This window comes from Chiloscyllium plagiosum, unplaced genomic scaffold, assembly GCF_037043375.1.
Source record: "Chiloscyllium plagiosum isolate Xiang-an unplaced genomic scaffold, Cpla_swu_hap1 HiC_scaffold_50, whole genome shotgun sequence".
NCBI lineage: Eukaryota > Metazoa > Chordata > Chondrichthyes > Orectolobiformes > Hemiscylliidae > Chiloscyllium > Chiloscyllium plagiosum.
This window is the reverse complement of record NW_028270188.1, coordinates 5,147,071-5,174,355: the sequence shown is the minus strand read 5'-3', so window position 1 is coordinate 5,174,355 and position 27,285 is coordinate 5,147,071.

Below are 27,285 nucleotides of genomic sequence, written 5' to 3'. Positions count from 1 at the left end.
CCTATCGAGCAGAAACAGGCTGAAAGGCAGCGGAGCGGGGACGTTTAGCTGTTGTGGGCAGTGAGTCACCAGCATGGTCAGGTGCTGATGGACAATGTTGTTGAGGTTAACTGTGTTTCTTTATTGGTGCACTTTTATAGGAAGCACTGAATTTTTTCATTTTATCTTTTTTCTTTCGTTTTCTGCTTCGACGCACGCTTCTGTACTGCAGCGAACGTGAGGGTGGCTTATCTGTATAACACAGATTGCATGCAATGTGACCACTTATAGTCATTCCGCCGAACTCATGTGAGTACATGTGAAAATAAACCTCATAACCTAATCTCATCTCTGGCAGTTCAACATATAAATGGCTGTTTGATTTTAAGCGGCCCCATTCTCCCTCTAGTTTCTCTTTTGCCCTTAATATAGTCGTAGAATATTTTTCGATTCTCATTAACCCTATTTGCACAAGCTTTCTCATGCCTCTGGATATGTAACAGGCGAGACCTCCTCAAAACATTTCACGAAAGTAGGCCAGACCCTAACAGAATGGACCTGAGTGTGTGAACCAGCCACGTCCCTTTTGTAAAAAATTAAAAGTGTTTTGCACAAGGCAATATGTTTTAGTTATAATCAAACTGTGCCTAAAAAACTTCCAAGTTCAGGCTTTTCAAAATCTGTGTCTCTTACAAACTCTTCAATAGAAATGCCAAAAAGATCACAACCATATGAAAGGAGCAGCATCATCACTCCTCCCCCTTAAAAGAAAAATGGACCATCACTATCCAAAATGGCTCCATTTTAAAAGTCATTAATGCTAAATTGTTAGCGCCCATAAACTACATACCCATCTACATCACATTGACAATAATCATGCACTACAATAATTTGTTCCAGTCTCTTTTACTCTTGGCATCGAATTCTTTCCTGTCGGATTCAAGGCTCCACAATACGTCAGCAATCTCTTTTTCTCGTCCTGCCACCTGTGCAACTGTAAGTTGAATGGCTGCAGCAACCAGCGCCATCGAAATAGACTGACATGTCCTTAAAGGTTCTCTGCAGTCTTCAATGGGTGATGATCAGTGTATATGATTGTCTCAATTATGTTACTGATAATATTAGTATACAAATGTTGCAGCACCAACACTAAGCTCAAAGTCTCCGTCTCAGTTGTCGAATATTTTTGCTGATGCATGTCAATTTCCTGCTGAAATACCCGATAAGTCTTCCTATCTTCTCATTTTCTTCCTGCAAGAGCATAGCACAGACTCGCACATCAATGCGTGGTAGGATGTTGCTTACTTGGAACAGCATCTCCTACAACTACAGAGGTAAAAACAATGACTGCAGATGCTGGAAACCAGATTCTAGATCAGTGGTGCTGGAAGAGCACAGCAATTCAGGCAGCATCCCAGGACAGGCAAAATCGACGTTTCGGGCAAAAGCCCTTCATCAGGAATAAAGGCAGAGAGCCTGAAGCATGGAGAGATAAGCGAGAGGAGGGTGGGGGTGGGGAGAGAGTAGCATAGAGTACAACTACATGCATGCTTAGGTTTTTACTTCCCAGCTTATTTCCACATTCTGCACCCGTGATGTTAATAGCACTTTCAGGTGATTTCGATTTTCTTCTGGAAGGTAGCTCAATCGTTGATCTCAATTTTTGACAAAATCCTCATTGTGAAATATAATTTGAGGAATGCTGAAATCAGAATTCTCTGAACTTGGTTCCTCCTCTGTATTGTAATCAATAACATATTCCCCTCTTGCTTTCCTTCCCTCTCAAAATACCTTTTGAGCATGTTCAAATGACACACAATGAGATCTTCCTTCTTGACTGGAATTCTTACTAAATAGTTCACCTAAATAGTTTACTTTCGATTTGATAAGGTACACGGAACCTGGTATGTACAGGTTCACCTTTCACTGGAAGTAACACAAACACCGAAACCCCGATAGAAAAATTGCGAGTTTTCCTTTTCTTGTGTGCTTCCTGATTCATTGTCTGCATTGATAACTTTCACATTCTGTCTTGCCAACTCCGCACTCTATTTAATTGATACAGAAAGATTGACACATAGTCCAAATACGTGGTCTCTGATTCTAACTTACTAATTTCTCCTGAATCAATTTTAACGGTCCTTTTACTTCATGCCCAAAAACTAATGAAAATCACTGAATTTGGCCGATTCATTTGCTGTATCACTGACTGCAAAAAGCACAAACGGAATTTCCATATCCGAGTCATCCGGATGGTCTTGACTGTGAGCCTTCAACTTGGTTTTGAATGTCTGATACTGCCTTTCTCGCACTCCCTACGATTCTGGATGGTATGTACTAAATTTGAATTGTTTTATTCGGAATCCATCTGCACATTTCTTCAATAATTTCGATGTGAAGTTTGACCCTTAATCTGATTTTATCTCTGTGGGTAGTCTGTAGCGAGTGAGATATTTCAGTAATTCCTAAATAATCGTTTTAGCTGTGACCTTGTGTGATGGGATGTCCTCTGGAAATTTAATGGTCACACACACTATTATTAACAAATACTGATTATCGTTTGTGGTTTGAGGTGGGTGTACTAGGCCTTAAAGGTTCGTCAAATGTTTGTGATTAATTAAGACCTTAAAGGTTCGTCAAATGCAGGAATATATATTAAAGTTGCGGGCTTTATTATGCCTGTGTTCTTTTCAATTACCTCACGTATGACATGTTCAGCAAAGTTCAACTGCATTCTTATGCAGTCCAAACCAGTAAATTGTTGTTGCATTTCAGCTTGAGCCCTTAGTGGAAGCTCATGCATCACTCACAACACTTCCTTTCTATTATTCACTGACAATACACATTGATGAACCTCTGTCCATTTCCAAACTGTCTGAAAATGAGATGGTTCCAACTTTCTCATTAAAACATCAATTTTAAGATAGCAACATTCAGGGCTGTGTTCAGATTCATTTTCTGTGCATTCGTTGTGATACAATTGCTGCAAATTTCCAATGTTAAAAATAACAAAACACAAGGTGGTTTGTGGAGCAGTATTATAAGACACATAATTTATAGGAAGAGTATTGCAGTGTCACGGAATGTAACATGAAAAAAATTAGTTTTCGTCTTTCAAATTTCAGAATGATCATGTTCTTTTCAGTTTCTTCATATGTAAACCCGAGAAATCTTTTAAAAGTTGCATTTTCAAAGTAGCGTTAACAATGGTCACCTTTTCAGCTCAGATAATGCATTGAGGATGGGAAGTTAAAATCTGTCTGCCACGTTACTTCAGCTACAATTATTTGCATTTTTCTCCGAATACAGTGACATATTTGAAAATCTTTCTCTGTCCTCAATTAAACTTATCAATTTTCCTCCAGACTGATGTATATTTCGTTTGTTGCCCTTCCTCACAGTTAATGCAGTTACGATATACGTCCTGCTTGATAAAGATTGTGGATTGTCCCCATGTGTAGTCGTTATCTGGGAGCCATGGCGGTTGCGGATCTATTTGTCATTATCGTCGATCTGATATTGAGACATATTCCCATCGTTTATGACGAACAGTTTTATTTCCTGTTGTACACTCCCCTGTGTAATATCCACGCCGTCCTGCTTTATGCAGCCACTGACTGTTCGGTCTGGTTCACCGTCACTTTCACATTTGATCGATTTATGGCTATTTGTTGCCAAAGGCTGAAAAGTAAATATTGCACTGAAAAAACTGCGGCTGTGGTTCTGTGAACAGTGACTGTGCTGAGTTGTTTGAAGAACATTTTCTGGTATTTTATGTTCACATTTCGGTATTGGCTGGAGAACCTCCCCTGGTTTTGTGATGCAACAATCGATGTTTATTTCTCCCGTGTCTGGGTCACAATCGAGTTCCTCCACGACATTTTAACCCCGGTTCTCCCATTTCTCCTGATTCTGCTGTTCAACGTGTTCACCGTCAGACACATATTAGTGACTAGTGGAGCCCGCAGGAGACTCCGGGCTCACGCCAATGGGGACGCTCAGTCTGACACAGAAATGAGAAATCGAAAAAAATCCATTGTTTTACTATTTGTGATCTCGGCCAATTTCACCCTGTTATGGTCAACGTTAATAGTGTACTTTATATGGAGACGCATGTCGTATATTGTGGATACCTCTATTTCTCTAGATGGATTTGTGCAGGAATTAGGCTTCATGCTACAGCTCCTCAGTTGCTGCACAAACACTGCAATTTATGCCGAAACCCAGACTAAGTTCAGACAGCAGCTGAAGAATGTCCTGAAGTATCCCTATACCCAAATGCATCAATTAATCAAATTCACTCATTAATCAATTCATCCGCGACTTTCTCTTTTCAGTTCAATAACTAAGCAATGGAATAGCCTGTCGCTATTGTAACAGGTTGATGTTAATGCTGTTTTGTCCACACTTTTCCCAAAGGGTGTTACAAGGACACATTTCCACGTTTGTCTCAACTCAAGGGACTTTAATCATCCCACTGACGGTGTATAAATCCTCAATATATAATTTAAAAAAAAACACTTTAACACAAAACAGCAGATTGAAATATATTGTTGTTTGTCTTTGTGTTCAAGAAGCTGAGCTCTTGAGACATAGACTCAGCCCCAAGCTCAAGTGGTCAGGAGTTGTATTAAAGTCACTCTGAACTTGCTTTCATCTCTGGATCACGAATTCCTGCCTGACTTCAGCACATTTGATCTTTCTACCTGGTTGCTCAATTCTGCACCGAAACGCGTTGGTCCTTCTCTCTCTCTCTCTCTCTCTCTCTCTCTCTCTCTCTCTCTCTCTCTCTCTCTCTCTCTCTCTCTCTCCTCCACCCCCCTCTCTTTGTGTCAATCTGGATCATCGCTCTCCCTTTTCGACCTTCAACTACTCTCTTGCATTCTCTTCCCATTTCCTCTACCCGTCTCTTTCTTCTCATATCTTTGCCACTCTCTTTCCCGAGACTGTATCATTCTTTTCCGTCTACTTTTCACTCCCACTCTTACCACCCTATCTCTCAACCCGGTCGCTTCACCCGCCTCCACTCTTCCCGCTTTCCCTCAACTCATCCCTTCCTGTCTTTCTGTCTCTCCCTCTTTCCTTCCAACCTCTATTTCATTTTCTCAGTTCTCCCACCACCACATTTCTCTACCCTTTCTCTACCCAACTCCCAGTTTCTCCACCCACTCCCATATTTCTGCCAGAAGGAGAGGGGAAGAAGTGCGAGAAAACGTATGTCAGACAGAGATGGAAGTGGAGAGGGATCGAGTTTCATTCAGAAAGAGAGGAAGTTAGGGCGGGACTAAGAGTGAGAAATAGTCAGACACAGCATGAGGGTGGATAGAAGCATGGGAAGGAAACAGAGAGATTCAGAAGGAGACGGGGAGAGAGTCAGACAGAGGAGCATGGGTGTAAGAGATGGGTGGACAGGAAGTCAGACTGAGAGTCAGAGAGTTACGGACGGAGACAGAGAGACAGCGAGATCGAGAGAGAAAAGTAGGTAGAGGGAAGAAGAGAGATAGGAAGAGTCAGATGGGGTGAAAGGGTGGAACAGAGGGATAGTCAGACGGGGAGATGGAGAATGACTTTCAAAAGACGCAGCGTGCCAGTGGGAAGGAGGGAGGTAGGGGGGGAGAAATGGGAGAGAGGGGCAGAGTCAGCCAGCGGAAGAAGGAGGGACTGAGAGGTATCGATTGACAAGGAGAGGGAGGAAGGGAGCGAGAGTGGTAAAGAGAATCCGAGAGAGGAAGGGAGATGGGGTGGGGGGTAGTGGGTGAGACAAAATTATAGGGAAGAGGCATTGAGCGAGGGAGAGAGAAAGAGAATCAGACAGAAGGAGAACAAATCAGACATATGAAGAAGAGTGGGAGAGCAGAGTCAGACAGAGGGAGTGGAATGGAGGGAAGGAGAAAGCGGGAGAGAAAGGGAAAGAGATTTAGGCAAAGACGATGGGAGTATAGGTGTGAGAGATAGAGAGGGAGAGAGTCAGAGAGAGTCAGAGGCAGTAAGGGAGTGGGGGGGAAAGAGTTGCACAGAGCTTCAAATCGGGAGAGGCAAGGAGTAAGAAAAAGAGGGAGAGATAATCATGCAGGGAAAAAGGGAGGGCGAGAGAGAGAGAGTCTGTCAGTGGTGGCGGGGAGAGAGGGAAAGGGTAGAACGAGGGATGGAGAGAAAGAGATTCAGACAGAGGGACAGGTTGGCGGGAGAAGTTGAGTCAGACAGAGGGAGATAGTTAAAGCGAGAGAGAGTGCACGATAATGGGAAAACTTGGGTGGAAGCGAGCAAGAGTCAGACAGAGGGAGACAGTGTGTACGAATGGGAAGGAGAGTCTGCCACACTGGAAGGGAGGGAGGGATTGAGACGATTAGAGACGGAGGGAGAGTGGTGGTTGGAAGGAGGGGCCGAGACAGAAGGAGGTTTGGAGAGAGAGAGAAGACAGAGAGAGAGGATAGAGAGTGAGAGAAAATCGTGCAGTGGGAAATTGAGGTAGACCGCGACCGAGCGAGTCTGACACACGAAAAAATGGAAGGTCGGAGAGAGAGTGACAGAGAATCAGTCACAGGCAGAAAGAGGAACAGAGCGATGTCGAGATCGCGTCCGACAGTGAAAAGAGAAGTTTCAGGTGACAGAGAAAGAGAGACAGCCGGGGATGGAAGGCAAGATTTCATCAAACAGGGGGAGAGGTAATTTGATAAAGATAGAGAAAGAGATAATAAAATGAGAGACATGGAGGAATGGAAAGAGTTAGACACAGGGATAAGGATGTAGGAACCAAAGAGAGAAGGGCGAGAGGGAGTTAGATTTGAGTGGGAGAGATTGTCTGTAATCATGGGTCTCAAAAATGAGAAGATGGCAAAGAGTGAGGGAGAGGGAGAGTCAGATAAAAATGAGAGGCAGGGACACAGTGAGGGAGTGAATCAGACAGATGGAGTGATAGGGAGAGATTCAGTGATAGAGTCAACAAAGATAGTGGGTAGGGAGGGCGCGAGAGAAGGAGCGATAGAGTCACACAGCGACAGAGAGGGAGTGGAAGAAAGAAAGAGTCAGACAATGGGAGATGGTGGGAGGTAGACACGGAGATATAAAGGGAGAGGGCGGGTGGGGGATGGACAGAGAGTCAGGCAGATAGAAGTGAAGGGAGGGAACAAATGAGAGAGTCAGTTACAGGAAGGAAGAGTCAGATACACAGACAGGATGACAGGACGGAGGCGTGGGGCAGGAGAGACAGTGTCAGAGAAATGGAAAGAATGTTTGGGAAAGATAGAGAGTCAGACAGAGGGAGAAGGTTTCGGGCGAGGCAACGAGTGGCAGAGAGATTGAGAGTGTTGAAGAGAAAGACAGAGAGTGTCAGACAGAGGAAGAGGAAGGACAGAGCAGGACAGAGACAGTCAATCCAATTCAGCAGGAAGGAATGCGTTAGCAAGAGAGTTGGAGTGACATTCAGACTGCGAGAGTGAGGCAGCGAGGGGAGGACTGTTGAGACAGAGACAGACACAGGCTAAGAAGGGGAAGGATTGAGGGAGATGGGGAGTAGAGAAAGAGGAGAGAGTGTCAGAGAGACAACGGGTGAAGGATCGAGAAAAGGAAGAGTGAGGCAGAGGGAGACAGAAGGAATGGAGCGACAGACTGAGCCAGACAGAGTAGGTGGGAGTTTGTCAGAGAGGGAGGAAGAGAGAGAGAGTGTGAGTGACAGAGACATAGTCAGACAGGGGGACAGTGCTGAAGAGAGGGAGGCAGAGAGAGAGAGAGAGAGAGAGAGAGTGAGAGACCGTTTAAGAAGAGAGCGGATGGAAGAGTGACAGGCAGAACGTGAGTAGGAGAGAAAGAAAGAGAAGCAAAAGTAGTGAAATGCCAGGAAAGAAAGAGTGAGAGAGCGTGTCAAATGCGTTGGGGGGAGTGTTGGCAAGTAAAAGACAGAGGGAGTCAGATAGAAGGAGAGGGAGCGTGGGGGACAGAGGGAGAGTCGACAGAGGGAGGGGATGCTGGGAGAGAGAGAGTCAGGTAAAGTTAGAGGGAGAGTGGGAAAGATAGACGAAGAGGGACAGTGGGAGAGACAGAGAATGATAGACATAGGAAGACATATGGGGATGGAAGAAGCGAGAAAACTTAGGCAACGTGCCAGGCAGATGGGGGTGTAGGCAAATGAGACAAAGAGAGAGTCAGATAGAGGGAGGGGAGGGATGGACGGAAAGTGAGGCAGACCGGTCATTGTAGGAGACGAGTGAGAGAAAGTGAGAAAATCAGACAGAGGGTGCGGGTCGGCGGTCGGAACAGAAAGAGTTAGACAGCGGGAGGGAGTGTTGGAGACAGAGAATTCTTAAGACATTAGGAGTGGGAAGTAGTGAAAGAAGAGCCGCCAGAGGAAGGGGTGGGGGCAAGAGTGAAAGGGGGGAGAGGAACAGAAAGAAGGATTGAGAGTGAGAGTGAAAGTCAGAGGGACATGAAGGGTTAGTGTATGTGAGCACGTGACAGCCAGACAGAAGGATAGAGTCAGGAGAAGGATAGCAAGTGATGAAATATTGCAAAATCTGGAATACAAATATTACAGGCACGAGGCTGGAAGAACACAGCAAGTCAAGCAGCATCATGTGCTGGAGGCTCAACTTCCTGATGCTGCCTGGCTTGCTGTGTTCTTTCAGCGTCCTGTCTGTCGATGGTGGGAGAGGGAAGGGCAGAGTGAGGGAGATAGAGTCTAATGGAGGCAGAGGGAAGGAGGACTCGACTGAGAGAGAGGCAAGAGTCAGACAATTGTAGAGGGAGGGAGCGACTGTGTCTGAGAGAGAGAGGCAGGAAGGGAGTCAGACAGGCCGAGAGGTACGGACACAAGTAGAGAGAAAAAGTCAGACGGATGGAGAAAGAGATGGAGAGGGAGTAGGAAGAAAAGAAAGAGAGTGCCAGAGAGCGCGGAGGAAGGAGGGAAGGAGAGAAAGAGGGGTTGAATCGGACAGAGAGTGAGATAGAGGCAAGGGGGATGGAGAAGGAGATTCAGAGGTAGAGTGAATGAGGAGAAACCAATTGGGAGAGAGGGAGAGTCAGCCAGAGCGACAGAATGGGAGGCAAGGAGAGAGAGATTCAGGCAAAGCAAGAGGAAGGGAGCGAGATATCCAATCAGAGGAAGCGAGACAGCGAGGGGGTTAGGCAGAGAGAGATCAAACCAGATAGCGGGAGAGGGATGGAGAAAGAGGAGGAAGGCAGACGAGGGAGAAGCAAAGAGGAAGTGGGGAGAGAGACATCTGTTAGAGGGAAGTAGGGCAAGGGAAGCAGCGGGAGAGCCAGAGAAAGAGAGAGATTTCGACATACAGTGGGTGGTGGGGGAGGAGGCACAGAGAGAAAGTTCGACAAATGTTAGACAGAGGGAGAGGAAGGGTGGGTTAGACAGTCAGACAGAGAGTCAGGCAGAGGGAGACGATGGGGGCAGCGGGAGAGAGTCAGTCAGTACAGGGCGAGCACGCCAGGAAGGGAGAAGAAAGAAGAGGCAGAGAAAGGATAAGTGAGGGATTGATTGAGAGAAAGAGACAGAGAGGCCGGCAATGGTTGGAAAGCAGTGAGAGAAAGTGCGCAAGTCAGAGAAAGGGTACGGGAAGGAGGGATGGAGCAAAAGGAAGACAGAGAAAGAGTCAGTGACAGGGAGAGGGAGGGAGAGAGGGAGGGACAGTCAGAGAGATGCAGAGGAGCTTTGTGAGAAGTAAAATCAGAAGACGAGGGATCTAATGACACGAAAAGAGGTAGAGAGAGCAAGAGTCAGATAGAAGGACAGGGAGCTAGGTCGCCAGTGAGATATTTAGGCAGAGGGAAATGGAGAGAGCAGGGCGAGAAAAAGGCAGACAGAAAGGGGGTGTAAGAAAGAGAAATTGACAGACAGAGGAAAATGGCAGGAGAGAAGGGAGAGTCAGAGAGAGGGACAGGGAGGGAGTAAGAGCGAGAGGCAGGCAGGGCGAAGGAGCAAGGTAGTGAGAACGAGAGTCACACAAAAGGAAAGGCCAGGAGAGAAGGAGAGAACCAGAATGATGGAGAGGGAGCTCGACAGCGAGGGAGAGAGACAGAAGCAGAGTCTGGCAGTGGAACAGAAAGGAGGAAACTTGAGGAAGAAAGTCAGACAGAGGAAAGGGAGGGAAAGAGCTAGCGCGGTGATGTGTGTGACACAAAGGGAGATGGAGAGACACAGTTGAAGAAAGTGTCAGACAGAGGAAGAGGGAAGGTGTGAGAGAGAGATTCAGAGGAAGCGGAAGGATGTGAAAGCGAGAGCCAGATAGCGCGGGAAGTAGGGGCGAGCGAGAGACGGCGAGAGATTCAGATAGACGGAAAGGGAGGGAAGGATCAAACAGGAAAGAAAGTCAGACGGGGCAAAGTCACGGAGAGAAGAGACAGAGACAAGGAAGGAGAGTGGGACAGGAAGAGAGAGACAAAGGGAGAGAAAGTGGTAGGTAGACAGCCAGAGAGAGAGAGAGAGGGAGATAAAAAGGATCAATTGTAAGAAACAAGTCGGAGAAGTTGAGAGAGTCAGACAGAGGGAGAGAGAATGGAGAAGAGAGAGAGTGTGTGCCAGACAGAGGGAGAGGAGGGTGGGAGACAGCGAGACAGAAAGAGACAGACAGAGAGAGATGCACCGAGGAAATGTTAGAGAGAGAAAAATCAGACAAAGAAGAGTTAGGAATGGATTGAAAGAAATAGATTCAGACCGACATTGGTCAGAAAAGAGAAAGACTAAGTGCGCGAGTCAGACAAAGAGTATGGGAGGGAGAAATCAAGCAAGAAGAAGAAAGAGTGTCAGAGAGAGGGATCGGATGAGGACTGGAAGAGGGAGAGAGCGAGTCGGACAGAGTGTGACAAAGGGAACGAAAGTGCGAGAGAGAGGAGGAGGGTGCATTATAAGATACAAAGTCAGAGGACGATGGAGGGAGGATTGGAGGGTGAGGGAAAAGTCATTCACACGGAGATGAACAGACGAAAGTGTGGTGCTAGAAAAGAACAGAAGATCAGGTGGCATCCGAAGAGCTGGTGAATACAGTTTTCTGGCAGCAGGATTGAGGCTTGTGAGCTAGGGGTTTGAGAGACAGATCGGGGGAAGGTAGTGAGAGTACAATAAGTAGGTGGAGGTGGGGTGAGGGTGATAGTTCAGAGATGAGGTTGCAGGGGATAGGTGGGAAAGAAGATAGACACGCAGGAAGGTGAAGAGGGCAGTGTCGAGTTGGAAGGTTGGATCTGGGATAAGGTGGGAGTGTGGAAATGAGGAGACTTGTGAAATCCTCATTAATCCTGTGAGGTTATAGGTTCCCAAGGCGGAAAAGGAGTCGTTCTTCCTTCTTGCATTGGATGGTTAGTGTTTGGCAATGAAAGAGTCGTAGGACGTGCATGACCTTGGGGGAGTGGTCGGGGTACATAAAGTGTTCGATTTGGGGCTGCGGAGATACTTTGTGCATGTGTAACAGACATTTTCCCTGAAGCGTTCTGCAAGTACATGTCCTGTCTCTCCAATGCAGAGACGACTGCATGAGGAACAACAGATAAGTACATCGCACGTGTGTAATTGCAGGTAAATCCCTGACATTTGTGGATGGCACCTTTAGCGTCTTGGATGGAAGTTAGGGGGAAAGTGTGGGCGCAGGCTGTTCAATTCTCGCAATGGAATGAGAAGGTGCTGGGAGAGGAATGTGGGTTTGTCCGAGGAGCGTGGAACTGAAAAAGAGTCTCAGAGGGAATGGTCTTTACGGAATGCAGAAGAGACGGGGAGGGAAATATATCTTTGGAGGGGTGTGGTAGAGGCCAGCTGTGTAGGAAGTTGATGGGATGTGCTGGAGGGTATAGGCAATCACGCATGAAGGGAAGTCCCAGTCTTTGGTCTATGGTGGAATTTGTCCTCCTGGGAGCTGATGCGGTGGAGGCAGAGGAATTGGGAAAAAGGGATAGCGTTTTTACAGGAAGCAGGGTGGGAGATGGTGCAGTCCATCTAGCAGTGGGAGTCGATGGTTTTGTACAAGATCTCAATGTTGAGTCACTCACCGTAGCACAATTTCTTGAAACCCACTGACTTCCAAAGCTATCTGGACGATACCTCTACACACCTTGCCTCCAATAAAAAAAACTCTATACCTTCTTGTCAATCCCTCTGCGTTCACCGCATCTGCTCCCAGGAGGACCGAATTCCTCCAAAGAATATACCAGATGGCCTCCTACTTCAAAGGTCGAGGCATTGAGTATAGGAATTGAGATGTTGCTTTACAATTGTTCATGTCATTCCTGAGCCTGCAGGTGGAGTATTGTGTACAATATTGGACCATGTTACAGGAATGAAAGGACGAAACGGAAAAGAAAACAAAAATATTTACGAGGATCGTACCAGCATTAATCGGCTTGAGGTAGTGGAACTTAGGAGAACGATTGATGACGTTAGTAACGTGCATAAAATGGATGGGATGAATGCATATCGTCTTTTTCGAAAGGGTGGATAATCGAAAACCAGAGGGCTCAGTCTTAAGCTGAGGCTGTAAAATTTATAAAAGAACCTGAGGGGCAACGTCTTCATGCAGAGAGTGATGTGCACAACAAATGGGCTGCCAGACTAAATGATTGAAATAGATTTAATAGAACTTTTTTCAAATAATAGCTAGTGACGTGAAATTGAAAGGTTTAAGTGCACACAGTGGTCAGCCTGGGCTAGTTTCGCCAAAGGACGTGTTTCTATACTGTGTTATGCAATAACGATATTACTCTATGATTCTATGCAATAGATATTGAGCAATCAATTTGCAAGCATAACAGAACATCAATAAGTTGCGAGTAGACGTTAATTCATTAATGTAAGATGGGCAACGTATAAATATCAATCCTGTCATCAAAACAGATCAGAGGTTTAGGAGAATGATACAGGCGGAGGATTTTTAAATTGACGAACAAAACATAATATTGTGATGCAGGCTTGAATGCAGGGACTTTATATGATGACAATGAATTGAACACCTCTGTCTCAGGACAAATCTGTCGTTTTACAAATTCTGACAACGATCAACATGGTCTTGAAGCAAATCTTAAGTTGAATACAAAGTTTCAATGATAAGGCTGTCTTTTTCATAGAATCATAGAATTCCAGCAGTGTGGATAGAGGTCATTTGGCCCAGCAAGTTCAAACTGATCCTCCGAAGAGCAACCCAATTAAGCACATTCCTTACCATATTCCTCCACACTTACCCCTGACTAAACCACCTAACAGACAAATCATTAGCGTTATGGCCAAATTAGCATGACCATTTCTCCCAAACGATGCATCTGGTTGGTGGGATAAAACCGGAACCTATACAGTCACGGGGAAAACGTGAAAAATCCACATACGCAGTCGCCCAAGACGGAATCAAACCCAGGTTCCTGGCGCTGTGAGGTAACACTAATTATGTTGTCCTCACACTTTTTTAAAAGAGATGTCGTACAGGCAGATTTGCCAAAATGTCTTAGATGAGGCGAGATTAACAATGGCAAGGAGCGTGAACAGTGGTTCCTACCCGTTTTACTTTTTGAACTCTGGTTTACTTGTTGCTGGGAAACTGCTGGTGGTAGGGGCAGAAGCTGCTACAGTGCAAAATGGTTCGTGTTTAAGGCGATGATTCTTGAATGTTTTTTCTTTCTCTGAATGCCCTCTTGTCTGTTGGAAGCTTTGCTTGAATTTACCTTTTGTCAGGAAGTGAACTCTTAACATACTAAGGTATTGGAGCAGCTCTTTCGTTAAATGCCAAATCGAGTTCATTACATTTTTAAATAGGTAAGTTATTCAAAGTTTGTGAGAAGATTTGTAGCTCGGGTGCTCGTTTGCCGAGCTGGAAGTTTTTGTTGCAAACGTTTCGTCCCCTGTCTAGGTGACATCCTCAGTGCTTAGGAGCCTCCTGTGAAGCGCTTCTGTGGTGTTTCCTCCGGCATTTATAGTGGCCTGTCCCTGCCGCTTCCGGTTGTCAGTTTCAACTGTCCGCTGCAGTGGCCGGTATATTGGGTCCTGGTCTATATGTTCGTTGATGGAGTTTGTGGATGAGTGAAATGCTTCTAGGAATTCCCTGGCTGTTCTTTGTTTGGCTTCCACTATAATGGTAGTGTTGTCCCAGTCTAATTCATGTTGTTTGTCGTCTGCGTGTGTGGCTACTAGGGATAGCTCGTCGTGTCGAACAGCCAGGGAATTCCTAGAAGCATGGCACTCATCCATAAACTCCATCAACAAACACATCGATCTGGACCCAATTTCCCGGCCACTACAGCGGACAGCTGAAACTGACAACCGGAGGCGGCAGGGACAGGCCACTATAAATGCCGGAGGAAACACCACAAAAGCTTCACAGGAGGCTCCCAATTACTGAGGATGTCACCTAGACAGGGGACGAAGCGTTTGCAACAAAAACTTCCAGCTCTGCGAACAGAACCAAAGCAACGAGCACCCGAGCTACAAATCTTCTCACAAACTTTGAACACCTACGGGCGAGAGACGTTACGACAAGCCAGGAAATGGGAATCCTGCGCTAACGGCCGAAGCACCACATACGAACAACTCCGGTTCCTGCATGAATGCAGAAAGAATCGAATCCTTCCACCAAGTGTCAGATACAGACCGCCAGTCAACAACCCACAAGCCAGAGACACAGCCAGACAGAACGGATTCAGGATGATCCAGGTAATGATTACAGACGCTCACAACAGACTTCACAGATACAGACAAGAAATTGCGCGCCAAAAGTCGTTAATTTCAAAAACCACTAATCAGGAATAGACCCGGCCCATAGAACAGGCTGTCACCATAGGACAGAACAGGACCACACACCGCGAAAAAACAGCACTAAAAGAAAAAATGGCCAACCTAACACACAACAAAGAGGACACCACAACACACACCTGGGTTGAAAACCTCTCCCACAGACAGCTCACAGACACGGAAAGAACAATACTGGCCAAGGGACTCAACTGCAACCACAGGGACGCCAAGATAGCAGACTTCCTAGCAGCACTAGAATGCACACTCAGAAACAATGGACTGACAGAAGAGACACAACAAACAGTGAGACAAAGTATCGTACCCCTGGTAACAAGGAAAAGACAAACACATAACCTCAACACCAAGGAGAGGGAAGCACTAAAATCACTAAGAAACGATAAGAACATAATCATACAACCAACATACAAAGGCAGAGTGACGGTCATCCTAGACAAAGCAGAGTACATCCAAAAAGCACAACTACTTGCAGATACCAACATCTACCAAAAGAGTGAGTTTGACCCCACCCCACAACACACCAATAGGATAAACAACACACTGAGGAACCTACAAAAAAACGGACAGATAACCAGGTCGGACCTACAAAGAATGAAACCTGAAAGCAACAACACCCCCAGATTCTATGGACTACCTACAGTGCACAAACTAGACATCCCACTCAGACCCATAGTATCATTACCAGGGACACCATCACACAAACTTTCTAAAGAACTACAGCAGAAACTGAAACACCTGATCAGTGGATCCAGACACTCTATAAAATCAACACAGGAATTCTTGGACATCATCAGAAATATACACATAGAAAAGGAAGAAACCATGGTCTCATTCGATGTAACGGCACTGTTCACCTCTATTGACAAAGCCCTAGCCAGAGAAACAATAGCCAACCTGCCGAACAGACATAACAGACAACAGGACGTTGAACCCATCAACAAAGACGGCATACTTAAACTACTGGACTTGTACCTCACAACACACTTCACATTCAACAACCAGATAAACGAACAAATCAACGGAACACCCATGGGCTCACCGGTCTCGGGACTCATAGCAGAAGCAGTAATGCAAAGGTTAGAACAAACAGTCTTACCACAAATTCAACCCAAACTCTGGGTCAGATACGTTGATGACACCTTTGTATTCATTAAAAACACGGAAATAGAGAAAACACACCGAATCATCAACTCCACACTCACAGGAATCCGATTCACGAGAGAGGAAGGACAACCAACTCCCATTCCTAGACGTGAGGGTACAGAGAACACCAAACGGAGAATTCACCACTAAGATACACAGGAAAGCCACACACACAGACCAAGTCCTGAACTATGAAAGCAACCACCCCAACACACACAAACTAAGTTGTATCAAGACACTATTCAAATGGGCCACAACACACTGCAGCACACCAGAACTGCAAAAAGAGGAAGAGGAACACCTATACAAGGTATTCGCCAAAAACGGATATCCTCGCAATTTCATCAATAGATGCCTAAGGGAAAGACAACGGAACGAGGACATGCCGCAACCCAAAGGATTAGCCACACTACCATACATCAAGAACATCTCTGAAATGACAGCCAGACTACTGCGACCACTAGGACTTATAACAGCATACAAACCAACAGCCACCCTCAGACAACAAGTCACCAGGACGAAGGACCCGATACCTAGCATGAGCAAAACTAATGTAGTGTACAAAATCCCATGCAAGGACTGCACAAAACACTATATAGGACAAACGGGAAGACAGCTAACGATCCGCGTCCACGAACATCAACTAGCCACGAAACGACACGGCCAGCTATCCCTAGTAGCCACACACGCAGACGACAAGCAACATGAATTCGACTGGGACAACACTACTATTATAGGACAAGCCAAACAAAGAACAGCCAGGTAATTCCGAGAAGCATGGCACTCATCCACAAACTCAATCAACAAACACATCGACCTGGACCCAATATATATCGGCCAATACAGCGGACAGCTGAAACTGACAACCGGAAGCGGCAGGGACAGGCCACTACAAATGCCGGAGGAAACACCACAGAAGCGCTTCACAGGAGGCTCCTAAGCACTGAGGATGTCACCTAGACAGGGGACGAAACGTTTGCAACAAAATCTACCAGCTCGGCGAACAAAACCACAGCAGGTAAGTTATTCTAGATTCTGTCGTCTTTCGGTATATTCAACTGCATTATACAAATAAGTTATATTTTGCTCATAGCTGAGTGGTTTTCACCAGCCGCATCACACTTGAAATATTCATAGCACACCTGATTAAAAAAAATAAAAATTAGTGTCTCAGCTCGCTTCCTAAAATATTTTGTGGGGGTATGGCCTGGTCCACAGCAGATGTAATTTAGGTAGTTCGAAACTACCTATGTAAACTATGTAAACTATAATACGGTAGAGAATGGAACATAGTGTCTACTGCTGCCAAAAGTAAGAAAACAGTAACATAAGTAAATGCAGACAGACTGCTATATGCACAGATATTGATCTTTCACTTGCGTCAACAAAAGGTCAGCATAGCCGTTCAGATATTATTGGCAAATGTATGTGTAGTGGCAGACTTTATTGCAAGGATATGATCGGTAAAAAGGGCAAACCTTGAAACCATTATCAATCGCAATAGATACCGACTGAAGAGCGCATTGTTTACATGATTGACTTCCTTACTTCTGGGAAAATATGTCTCTAGTTATAGAGATGACTGTTTATATTATTATTTCCGACTATTCGAAAGACAAACGCTTTTCCTGAAGTGGAAGGTTTTGCAACGCGCATGCATATGAGATCCTCCTGCTCTGATCAGAAGTCGATAAGAGTCTCACAGTTTAAAAGAAAGGAATCCACCACTTCAGACGGTTATAAAGTGAAATTGTATCATGACCGTTCATTATCAATAAGACGGCATATCAATTCGCTTGAACGAAAATGGATAAATCACAGGTAAAAAGGGAACCTTCCATCATCTAAGATTGCACGTAAGGAAACAAGGGACTGGTACAGTGGGGTGAGGTTATCCAATGTTATCGGGTGTGAAAGTGAAAGAAACCTTAATTTATATCTGTCAAAATGCTGCAAGGGACAACGAACAGATTGAAGAACAAAGCGTTTGTTTTTTTGTCTCTGCAAGTTAAGACATGAGTTTCCTGAAGAAGGGCTTATGCCCGAAACGTCGATTCTACTGTTGCTTGGATGCTGCCTGACCTGCTGCGCTTTTCCAGCAACACATTTTCAGCTCTGATCTCCAGCATCTGCAGCCCTCACTTTCTCTCAAAGACATAAGATATACCAAAGAGTTTTGTGTTTAACATACATGCATTTGTTTGTAACGCGTAGAAGACCTAACCATATATCGAAAATTAATATATGACCTTAGCAAAGCAATCATCAATGAGAATATGAGGTACCAGATCAAATTACATGTTTAAACCAACTACACAGGCACAACCACCATTTATAGCAGAGCCAGCTCAATATAACGGGATACAAAATAAAGCAGAGCACGATCGTGGGCAAAGACACTATCTTCCTTCATGCACTCAGTGCTTTCTACACTGTGATATTTTAAAATGCACGCAGCGCAGTGTCATCGGCCTCAAAAACCAAGGACACCTGTACTCACCAATGCGGACATCAAATCGCTCTTCTTCAGAGTCAGTCCAAGGAAAGGGATGAGCGTGGATAGTGTCCCTGTCCCTGAATTAGATTAAGTGTGAACACGCTGGCGCAGGTATTCAACCTCTGCCTGTTCCAAGATGGTATCCCCACCAAAGAGTTTTGTGTTTAACATACATGCATTTGTTTGTAACGCGTAGAAGACCTAACCATATATCGAAAATTAATATATGACCTTAGCAAAGCAATCATCATTGAGAATATGAGGTACCAGATCAAATTACATGTTTAAACCAACTACACAGGCACAACCACCATTTATAGCAGAGCCAGCTCAATATAACGGGATACAAAATAAAGCAGAGCACGATCGTGGGCAAAGACACTATCTTCCTTCATGCACTCAGTGCTTTCTACACTGTGATATTTTAAAATGCACGCAGCGCAGTGTCATCGGCCTCAAAAACCAAGGACACCTGTACTCACCAATGCGGACATCAAATCGCTCTTCTTCAGAGTCAGTCCAAGGAAAGGGATGAGCGTGGATAGTGTCCCTGTCCCTGAATTAGATTAAGTGTGAACACGCTGGCGCAGGTATTCAACCTCTCCCTGTTCCAAGATGGTATCCCCACCGCTTCAAGAAGATATTAAGATCGAAGTACGAAGAAAACATATGTGCAGCATGCTTTCATCATTACAAATCAGTGGGTCTGACCCCCATAATCATGAAGCGCTTTGAGAGACAGTTTGTGACCAAAATCAACTCTGCTTCACACACCCGAAGATTTACCTCCCAACGATACAGGTCAACATTTTCCGTTGCCCTGCATTTATACCTGAAACATCTGAGAAACAAAGACACTTTGGGCAGACTCCTACACATCAAATGCAACTCCGCCTTCAATGCCGTAATCCCCTCCAGATTTATTTTAAGATTCTGCGACCTAAATTTAGGCTCCACCATCAATGTAACTGGATTCTCAGTGTTCTGAACCACAGACGACAATCACTGAAAGTAGACAACTTCATCCCATCCACATTAACTTTCAATACTGATCTCCTACTCCCCAGTGATATGGTTATAGCCCCTGCTGTACCCATCGTGCACCCAAACAATACCCATTTACAAGCTTTCTGACTATGCCACTGTGGTAAAATGTATAACTAGCAACGATGTGTCAGAATAATTAAAGGAGATAGAGGATTTAGTGTCGTCATGCTATGAGAACAACCTCTGTCTCAATGTTGCCAAAATATCAAAAAAACTGATCACTGGCGTCCGGAAGAAAGGAAGAAGACACACTCACATCTTCATCAATTCAGCTGGGAAGAGAAAATCATGAGCGTCACATTCCTACGAGTGACAATAACCAACAACCTGCCTTTGACATCGCACGAAGATGCCACAGAAAGAAGACAATAACATCTCTTCTTCCTGAGGTAGCTTCAGCGATATGGCATGTTCATAAATACCCTTGCCAACTTTTACAGATTTATCATTGAAAACATACTATACGGGTGCATAACGGCTGAGTTGGGCAACTGCTCTGCCCAAAACTGGAAGCTACAGAAGGTGATGTGCACAACCCAGACCATCTCGGTGTCCAATGGACCATAATGACGCGCGTTTACTCTCTAGTTGCTGCACATAGGCTGCCTACTTCTTCAAAGATCCTGACACCTTGTTAATGCTCTCCTCCAAACTCCATGACTTGGCAAAAAATACGGAAATTTGAACACATGCATCACCAGTTTGCAGGCGTCATTAAACTGAGGATTGGAGTGTCCGGGTTAAAATAATGTTGAAATTACAAATGCTGATCTTTCTTTGCGCACCCTTTTGTGCATTGGTAACCTACATGTCCCACTCTGCTGTGATCTGCCTGGATTACTCGCAAAACTAGGCTTTATACTTTAATACACGTATCAGCGATAATTCAATTCTAATCAAAAGAGGATGCCATCGTGAGGATTAATGAAACTAAAACTCCAGAAAACTGAGCAAACATTACAAATGATAACTTGGTTGACGCAGTGTTGAAGTCCATTGAACAGATTTTACGTGCTCAAATGAAAAAATATGGCAATATTAAAGCCAGTTTAAATACAAAAGGAGCCCCTGAGATTCAATAAATGAATTCATGGAAGGTATGATACTACATACTAGGAAAAAGAAAGTTGAAGGTTCAGCCAAATAAAATTAAATCTGAAGTTCATTAGATTTTAGACGTCGTTATTGGATAAGGGATTAACCGTAATACAATTATTAGAGTAGTGTCTGTCGAAATGGGACAGGCAAACAGAACAACTTTGGATGCAAAGAGGAATATTATGAATAGAGTTTATTGTGCATTACCTTGGAGAAGTCATTGCTTAAGAGAGCCTGCATAAAAAGGTAATTTATTTTCCACTGTAGTGAGGGTCTTCAGTGTTTACATTACATGTACGAAACTACTTGTTTCCCCTTTGTAAAAAGGCACGTTTAGAGAAACTTTGACAGAATTGTAAAAGACATGGTTGATGGGAGATCATGGAAGTACATTTTGCGATTGACAGATATTTTATATATTTAATGGCAAGGAATAAAAGTAATGACAACAGAAACAATGGGAAACGTCTAGCTCTAAGCTGTTGGTTTGTGATCTTTTATAAATTGACTCAGAATTTGTTGAATCATTATTCAAAGTGAATCAAAATGAACACACAGTTGACGGGAACGTGCAAGCCAAATTGTATTGCAGAAATTGCTGCTCTTGTGAAGACCTGACCCATTTAGGATAACGCAATGGGGAAGCGTTGCAAATTAATAGCTGATTTATTTTGTGAACAGATTGTTTTTGTTTCCAATTTGATCGCTATAAGTCAAGCGAACGGAAGTTCCAAGATGGCAGTTGTATTCGACTGGCAAATTTATTTCTTGTTAAAAACATAATTACTGCATGGCCCGGCAGGATGATGCGAATGACTTAAACGATATGGACATGCATTCGAGAATGACTTTACTTGAAGGCATTTAGGCAGTGCAGCATAGCTGCGTTTCTATTTCTAATTTATCTTTATGTGCACATATTTTTCCTGTCTTGATGGATGTGCATTCCAATTCACTGTTAAATATGCAACGCCATGAGGGAACTGTAACAACTAACGTAAATTGTCTGTGCAATGATAATGAAAACAGACAAATAATTTATTAACTTTCAGATCACAGTGGTCTTGATACTTATAAAGTTCATGCTCAGACTATATCGTTTCAGAATTTAATTTGGAGACTTCATTCGTAGCAAAAGGAGCAACCCATCTGACATGGACAATGCATCGAACAACTCAATGGATCACAAATACTTACTATGTGATTCTTGCGGTAGTTGTTGTTCCTGGTAAGAGTTAGAACTAATGATGCTTTCCAAATATGTGTATAGAATGGTTTCTGCTATTACGCTGTGAATATTAAATATATACAGGATTGAATGTTCACGTCATACATAGGAACATATCATAACGCCATGAAGTTCCAGCCTGTTTCCTGAACGACCCAAATGTACTTTTTCCAGCTCCCTGAATTGCTTGCCTCTCGCAAGTGTCTGCATTTTTATTGCATTCAGGGGCCATTGTGTTCTTCTGAATCTGAACCCAATGCAGAACATTGTATCAGAGATCGTTTTCTTGCATTACTAGGTCACGTCGAGCCTCACACGCCACTGGCACAAGTGAGCAAGCATTACTTTGACGATTTGCTGCAACAGATATGGATTGAAGTTGGGTTGTTGTATTTTTCTAATATCTTACAGCAGAGATTATTAATTTTCTGAAATACTTCGGCAATGCACATTTGTGTACATTCGAATATGACTGTAAGCACAGTATATGCAATGGTTCTTTCAGAATGTAATGAACTCACTTTTAGAATCTCAGTTCTGAGAGTCGATACAGTAGAGTGTTCTGTTTTCAAAAACACTCTGCCTCGTAATTAATGAAAAATACCATGAAGACGAAAATTTTCTCAGTCGTTTTCCAAATTTTACAGACCATAAAAAGGGCATTTCAAAAAGTTGGAAATTACTGGCTTCCTGATCTGCGTGAGCCACTTTCCATATCCATTCCCAGATGGTGTTTAGAAGGCCCTTCTATTTCTGGCTCGTTATTGTGAATACATCAATTCCGCTTCAGTTTCATCTGAAGCAATCCAGGTGCAACCAAATGCAAGTTCTCATCCTTTTCTAACTCATGATTGTGCTTTTTTATAACGTGTAGTTATTGTTGAGTGGGTTGTTTTGACGAATTTCAGTTTCGAGCAATATCTTACTGGGAAACAAATACTTCTTGTTCTCTGCTGTCATTATTTCTTGGCTCCTTTCATACACAACATTGGGGCACTTCTCAGTCTTTGCTTATATATAGAATGAAGTCACAACACGCCCTGATCATCGTAATCTTCAGATAATATATTATTCTTCCTCTTTAAAACAGAAAATAGCTCGTTCCAGAACTGCATCCACGTTAACAGTTGTGCCAACATAGTGTATGACATCCTCAGTTTGTTAAAAATAAAGTTCTTTTTCACTTGATATCAATAACTTCCGCTTTTTGTCTTTCAGTAGAAATAAACATCAGTGATTTCTTCACAGTTCCATTATTACATTGAACTTCTGTACGTTTTTGCAACGTCATACAATGATGCATCCCTCGATTTCAAAATTAGGGAGTCGTCCGCGAAAGATTATTATCTCTTGTGTGAAGTCATGGCTGGAATCTGTTCTCATGAAATGTGACCTGAATGCGGGTTCGACTTGAACTCCTCCCAAACTGTGCTGAACGTATCCTGACTATCATATGTCACTGTTTATTCACTGACATGGTTCGCCATACAAATAGGCTACCTTTGGCAAGATTTTGCACTTCTATAAATTTCTTGGGTATTGATGAACATTGGCAGACTGCAGATGATGTCAGGTTATGATTAAAATTGTTAGCTTATATGGTCGCAAATCACGTGCAATAATGCAAATGTCCTGACGAAGTGAGCTCAGGATGAGTTAATGTTTGTCGGTGATTGCTCACCTCTTATTCCATCTGTTCCTCTTGCAGTACTTTAAACAGCAAATTCAATCCGGGATAGGACAAATTGTGGGATCTCTAAGTGTACGACGTACATTGGCTGTGGCAACACCAAATCTCTTGACGATTATTACTGAAGTCGTCCTTCGTTGAATAAATAATTACCTTTTCCCTTTAAACTCTCTGAAACTTGCATCTGTGTAACTTTCTCTCTATTTCTTGGTCAGCTCATTTATAGACTGTTCCGTCTGGTTCAATGTGAGTTTAATTGTTGATCGATGTGTTGCTGTTTTTTGCCAGACACTGTAATCTAAATATTGAATCAGGAAAACTGCACTTGTTGTTCTTGGTATAACTGGGATCCTGTTCTGTTGGAAAAATATCCTGACCTGTTTTAGATATAAAACTAGGTTGATAATTGACAATGTACAGCGGCGCCGTTCCAATTGACAAAACTATTGCATTGACCCAGGATGGTTTGAATTTAGAATGCTTAATAAACTTTATCGTCATTGCTGCCATTTGCTTTGAATATTTTGATGAACGGCCTTGCCGTCAGACACATATTAATGGACAATCGAGTTCGTAAATTACTGAGGTGTCAGAGCAAATGAGAGAATCACAGTGACCCGAAGATGGAGAGCAGATGGAAGTCTGCGATTTTGCTCTTCGTTATATCCCTCATCTTCATTCTATTGTGTTTTATTTATATCTTATTTTTATAAATATTCATGATCTTATCAACGATCCCATTTATATTTTTGAGAACTTATCTTATATGTCGAGGATTTTAACCTTTTGCACAAATTGGTTTATGCATGTGCCAACAGAGCCCATGTTCAGAGAACAATTGAAGAGCTGTGAATTATCCCGTCATATCCGTTGTTGAATGCTTCAATAATCAGAAGAACTGAGTATAATGCAATGAGATGATGTTGATATAAGATTATTAAACAACCAGATATAGAAGAGCGGTATTGTCTGAAAAACTGAGAATATTTCATTGAATTCGAAAGAGTTGGCGTATAGGGCACAATTTGTCCTGAGCTTAAAAATGTGTTGCTGGAAAAGCGCAACAGGTAAGGCAGCATCAAAGGAGCAGGAGAATCAACGTTTCGGACATAAGCTCTTCTTTAGGAATGAGAAGGGGGTCCCAAGCAGGCTAAGATAAAAGGTAGGGAGGAGGGACATGGGGGAGGAGCTTTGGGAATGCGATAGGTGGAAGGAGGTTAAGGTGAGAGTGAGAGGCCGGAGAGGGGGTGGGGGCGGAGATGTCGGGAAGGAGATTGCAGCTCAATAAGGCGGTGCTGAGTCTGAGGGTTGGGACTGAGAAAACGTGGCGTAGGGGAAATGAGAAAACTGGAGAAATCTGCATTCATCCCTTGTGGTTCGAGGGTTCCTAGGCGGAAGATGATGCGCTCTTCCTCCAGGGGTCGTGTTGCCATGGTCTGACGATGGAGGAGGCCAAGGACCTGCATGTCCTTGGCGGAGTGGGAGGTGGAGTTAAAGTGTTCAGCCATGGGGTGGTTGGATTTGTTAGTGCGGGGGTCCCAGAGGTGTTCTGTGAAACGTTCCGCAAGTAGGCAGCCTGTCTCCCCAATGTGGAGGCCTCATCAGGTGCAGCGGATGCAGCAAATGATGTGTTTGGAGTTGCAGGTGAATTTCTGATGGAGATAGAAAGATCCTTTGGGGCCTTGGAGGGAAGTGAGGGGGGAGGTATGGGCGCAAGTTTTGCATTTCTTGCGGTTGCAGGGGAAGATGAAGGGAGTGGAGGTTGGGTTGATGGTGGGGTGAGGATCTGACGAGGGAGTCGCGGAGTGAGTGGTTTTTCCGGAACGCTGATAGGGCTGGCGAGGGAAATATATGCTTGGTGGCGAGGTCCGATTTGAGTTGGCAGAAATGACGAAGAATGATCCGATGTATCTGGAGGTGGGTGGGGTGGTGGGTCAGGACCACTGGGGTTCTGATCTGGTGACGATTGGAGGGGAGGCGTTCAAGACCGTAGGAGCGGGAAGTGTAGGAGATGCAGTGGAGAGCATCGTCAACTACGTCTGAGGGGAAATTGCGGTCTTTGAAGAAGGAGGCCATCTGGGTTGTTCGTTCTTGGAATTGGTCCTCCTGGGAGCAGATGCGGCAGAGGTGAAGGAATTGGGAAAATGGGATGGCGTTTTAACATGGGGCAGGATGGGAGGAGGTGTCGTCTAGATAGCTGTGGGAGACAGTCAGTTTATATTAAACATCCGTGTTGAGTCGGTCGTCCGAGATTGAAATGGAGAGGTCTAGGAAGGGGGGGGGGGAAGAGGAGTCTGAGACGGTCCAGGTAAATTTGAGGTCGGGGTGGAAGGTGTTAGTAAAGTGGATGAACTGTTCAACCTCCTCGTGGGAGCACGAGGTAGCGCCGATACAGTCGTCGATATAGCAGAGGAAAAGGTGGGAGGCGGTGCCAGTTTGGCTGCGGAAGATGGAGTGTTCCACATTCACCGAAGAGGCAGGCATAGTTGGGGCCTATGCGGGTGCCCATGGCTACTCCTTTGGATTGGAGGAAGTGGGAGGATTGGAAAGAGAAGTTGTTCAGAGTGAGGACCAGTTCAGTCAATTGAAGGAGGGAGTTAGTGGAAGGGTACTGTTTGGTTCGGCGGGAAAGGAAGAAGCGGAGGGCTTTGAAGCCTTCGTGATAGAGGATGGAGTTGTACAAGGACTGGATGTCCATTGTGAAGATAAGGCACTGTTGGCCGGGGAAGCTAAAATCATGGAGGTGGTGGAGGATGTGGGTGGTGTCCCGAACGTAGGTTGGGAATTCTTGGAGTAAGGGGGACAGGAACGTGTCAAGGTATGCAGAAATGAGATCGGTGGGGCAGGAGCAGGCTGAGACAATGGGTCTGCCGGGGGAGTCAGGTTTGTGGACTTTGGGCAGGAGGGAGAAACGGGCGGTGCGTGGTTGTGGTACTATGAGGTTGGAGGCGGTGGTTGGGTGGATCCCCTGAGGTGGTGAGGTTATGGATGGTCTGGGAGATGATGGTTTGGTGGTGGGAGGTGGGGTCATGGTCAAGGGGGTAGTAGGAGGACGTTTCTGCGAGCTGGCGTTTAATCTCAGCAATATAAAGACTGGTGCGCCAAACTACCACCACACCGCCCTTGTCTGCAATTTGATGGTGAGGTTGGGATTGGAGCGGAGGGAGTGGAGGGCTGCACGTTGCGAGAGTGAGAGGTTGGAGTGTGTAAGAGGGGTGGACAGGTTGAGGCGGTCAATGTCATGAAGGCAGTTGGCTATGAAGAGATCGAGGGCGGGTAAGAGACCAGCACGGCGTGTGCAAGTGGATGGGGTGTGTTGGAGGCGAGAGAAGGGGTCGTTAGAGGGTGGGCGGGAGTCCTGGTTGTAGAAGTGAGCGCAGAGGCGAAGGAGGCGGAAGAATTGTTTGATGTCTTGCCGTGCATTGAATTCGTTATTCTGGGAGCGCAGGGGGATGGAGGTGAGGCCTCTGTTGAGGACTGATCTGAGGGATAGTGAAAATAAGGCAGGGCTGGGACTCGAGCTGGGAGTGGGGGCGGGGTTAGTCGTGGGGGCGGGTATGGGCGTGGGGGCTGGTATTGGCGTGGGATCGGTGATCGGCGTGGGGGCGGGGAAGCATGCGACGTGGTCGTTGTGCAGGCGAGTGACGTCACTGGGGGCGGAAGTAGATGCAGCGACGGCAACACCGGGGGCGGAAGTGGCTGCAGAAACGCTGTTTTTCCCGGTGGTTGTGGACCCCGCGGAGGCCGCGAATCTGTCGGTGATGGTCTTCCTGGCGATCGTGGAGGCGGTTGGCTGGGCGGCGTTCCCCGACGCTGCATGGTCGCTGGGGGCGGTTGCTGCAGCGGCCGCGTGGTTAATGGCGTCCACGCGCTTCCGGTGA